Source organism: Macaca thibetana, chromosome 14 (assembly GCF_024542745.1).
Source record: "Macaca thibetana thibetana isolate TM-01 chromosome 14, ASM2454274v1, whole genome shotgun sequence".
Lineage (NCBI taxonomy): Eukaryota > Metazoa > Chordata > Mammalia > Primates > Cercopithecidae > Macaca > Macaca thibetana.
In genome coordinates this window covers 7,959,932-7,963,388 of record NC_065591.1, presented here as the reverse complement: position 1 = coordinate 7,963,388, position 3,457 = coordinate 7,959,932, and the positions used below count along the sequence as shown (strand labels likewise).

At 45.9% G+C, this 3,457-nt stretch overlaps 1 non-coding gene across 1 annotated transcript; it reads left to right on the top strand.

Annotated features, from left to right (window-relative positions):
* Window positions 1-244: 244 nt before the first annotated feature.
* LOC126936754 (U1 spliceosomal RNA) lies at window positions 245-408 on the top strand. The gene has a single exon (XR_007719561.1). It is a non-coding gene; the product is annotated as a U1 spliceosomal RNA (small nuclear RNA).
* The last annotated feature ends 3,049 nt before the right edge of the window (window positions 409-3,457 follow it).

The following is a 3,457-nucleotide window of genomic DNA, read 5'->3' as shown; positions in this document are numbered from 1 at the left end:
ATCACTTGAACCTGGGAGGCGAAGGTTTCAGTGTGCCGAGATCGCACCACTGCACTCCAGCCTGGGCGACAGAGCGAGACTCTGTCTCAAAAAACAAAACAAAGCAACAACAAAACAAAACAACAAAAAAACCGGAGATGATGTGAACAGACACCATACCAAGGAAGGTATATATGTGATAAGTTAGCAAATAAAATATACTCAATGTCATTAGTCATTAGGGAAATGCACATTTAAACCACAATGACTTACCTGGCAGGGGAGATACCATGATCACGTAGGTGGTTTTCCCAGGGTAAGGCTCATCCATTGCACTCCAGGTGTGCTGACCCCTGTAATTTCCCTAAACGCAGGAAACTCAACTGCATTGTTTGTGGTAGTGGGGGACTGCACTTGCGCTTGCTCCTGTGCCAAATTTCTTTGTTTTCTTTTCTTTTTTCTTCTTCTCTTTTTTTCTTTTCTTTTTTTTTTTTTTTTTTTTTTTTTTGAGATGGAGACTTGTCCTGTCACCCAGGGTGGAATGCAGTGGTGCAATCTTGGCTCACTGCAACCTCCACCTCCCAGGTTCCAGCGATTCTCCCGCCTCAGCCTCCTGAGTAGCTGGGATGACAGGTGCATGCCACCATGCCTGGCTAATTTTTTGTATCTTTAGTAGAGACGGGGTTTCACCACATTGGCCAGGCTGGTCTCGAACTCCTGACTTCATGATTTGCCCGCCTTGGCCTCCCAAAGTGCCAGGATTACAGGCATGAGCTACCATGCCTGGCTTCCTGTGTCAAATTTCATTTTTTTAAAAAAGAAAAAGAACGCAATGAAATACCACTTACTCGCCTATTAGAATGACTAAAATTAAAAAGACTGACTATACTGAGTGTTGGCTATGAAGGAGAAACTAGAGCTCTCATACTCCGTTGATGAGAATATAAAATGGTACATTTTGGAAAAACCATTTGGCGGTTTCTGAGAAAGTTAAACACATACTACCACATGACTCAGCATTTCACTTCTAGGTACAGTTCCAAAGAAATGAAAGCACTGGTCCAAACAAGGACTTGTACAAAAATATTCATAGTAGCTTCATTTGTGATGGCACAAAGCTGGAAACAACCCAATGTCCTTAAACAGGTTAAGGGATAAACCAATTGTAGGAATAATTTTCACAATTTAAAAGCAATGATGCCGGGCACAGTGGCTCGTGCCTGTAATGCTAACACTTTGGGAGGCCGAGGCAGACGGATCACTCAAGTCCAGGAGTTTGAGACCAGCCTGGGCAATATGGCAAAACCCCATCTCTACTGAAAATACAAAAATTAGCTGGGCGTGGTGGTGGGTGTCTGTAATCCCAGCTACTCGGGAGGCTGAGGCATAAGAATCACTTCAGCCCAGGAGGCAGAGGTTGCAATGAGCTGACATGGTGCCTCTGCACTCCAGCCTGGGTGATAGAGTGAAACTCTGTCTGAAAAATAAATAAATAAAAGTAATGAACTATTGATAAATACACAGCATGGGTGGATCTTGAAATAATAATGCTGAAAGAAGCAGATTCCCCCCTCAAAAAAAATAGTATGAATTGTATAATCCGATTCATATAAAATTCTAGAAAATGCAAAATAATCCATAGTGACAAAAGGCAGGTGAGTGGTTGCTTAGAGATAGGGCTGGGCAGGGGGTAGACAAAGGATTACAAAGAGTCAAAAGGAGGCTGGGCATAGTGGTTCATGCCTGTGATTCTAGCACTTTGGGAGGTAGAGGTAGGAGGCTCACTTGAGGCCAGGAGTTTGAGACCACCCTAAGCAACATAGTGAGACCCCGTCTCTACAAAAAGTAAAACAATTAGCTGGGTGTGGTGGCGCACGCCTGTGGTCCCAGCTATTTGGGAGGCTGTGGTTGGAGGATCGCTTGAGCTTGGGAGTTTGAGGCTCAGTGAGCTTTTTTTTTTTTGAGAAGGAGTCTCGCTCTGCCTCCCGAGTTCATGCCATTCTCCTGCCTCAGCCTCCTGAGTAGCTAGGACTACAGGTGCCCGCTGCCACATCTGGCTAATTTTTTGTAGAGATGGGGTTTCACCATGTTAGCCAGGATGGTCTCAATCTCCTGACCTTGTGATCCGCCCGCCTCGGCCTCCCAAAGTGCTGGGATTACAGGCATGAGCCACTGCACCCGGCCTCAGTGAGTTTTAATTGCACCACTGCACTCCAGTCCCATAGAGGGAGCAAGACCCTGTCTCAAAAAAAAAAAAAAAAAAATGCAAGAAGAAACTTTTTTTTTTTTTTTTTTTTTTTTTTTTTTTGAGACGGAGTCTCGCTCTGTCGCCCAGGCTGGAGTGCGGTGGCCGGATCTCAGCTCACTGCAAGCTCTGCCTGCCGGGTTCACGCCATTCTCCTGCCTCAGCCTCCCGAGTAGCTGGGACTACAGGCGCCCGCCACCTCGCCCGGCTAGTTTTTTGTATTTTTTAGTAGAGACGGGGTTTCACCGTGTTAGCCAGGATGGTCTCGATCTCCTGACCTCGTGATCCGCCCGTCTCAGCCTCCCAAAGTGCTGGGATTACAGGCGTGAGCCACCGCGCCCGGCCTGAAGAAACTTTTGAAGGTAATGGATATGTTCATTATCTTCATTGTGGATTCTGGGTATACACATACATCAAAACTTATCAAATTGTACTATTTATTTATTTATTTATTTATTGAGACACAGTCTGACTCTGTTGCCCAGGCTGTAGTAGAGTGGCACGATCTCGGCTCACTGCAACCTCCACCTCCCAGCTTCAAGTGATTCTCCTGCCTCTGCCTCCCAAGTAGCTGGGATCACAGGCGCACACCAGCATGCCCGGCTAATTTTTGTATTTTTTTTTTTTTTTAGTAGAGATGGGGGTTTCGCCATGTTGGCCAGGTTGGTCTTGATCTCTTGATCTTGTGATCCGTCCCCGCTCAGCCTTCCAAAGTGCTAGGATTACAGGTGTGAGCCACTGTGCCTGGCCAGAGCTTTTCATTTTCTTTAAACTCTTCAGAGTAGTTAAAAGCATCAGCTGCTCCTCAAAAGATATTTATTAATTGCAAAGAGAAAAGTAGTTATTTTGCAGTGGACGAACTCAGAGCAAACACTGCCTTAATCAAGCACTCAAGGTTAAAATCACCAGTTTAAAGGCCAGGCGTGGCTGTGGATGCCTGTGGTCCCTGCTATTTAGGAGGCTGACGTGGGAGAATTGCCTGAGCCTGGGAGGTCGAGGCTGCAGTGAGCCTAGATTGTGCCACTGCACTCCAGCCTGGGCAACAGAGTAAGACCCTATCTCAAAAAAAAAAGTTTGTTAAGTCACTAAGTTTGTGGTAATTTGTTACAGCTGACCTTATGGTTTACTGTGTGGCCCAGACTGAGGAAACATTCTCCAGCCAAACAAGGCTGCAGTCTAAGCAGTCCTCTTCTTGGCCTTTATACTCTGTGGAGCCAGTGACACCAGATGGAG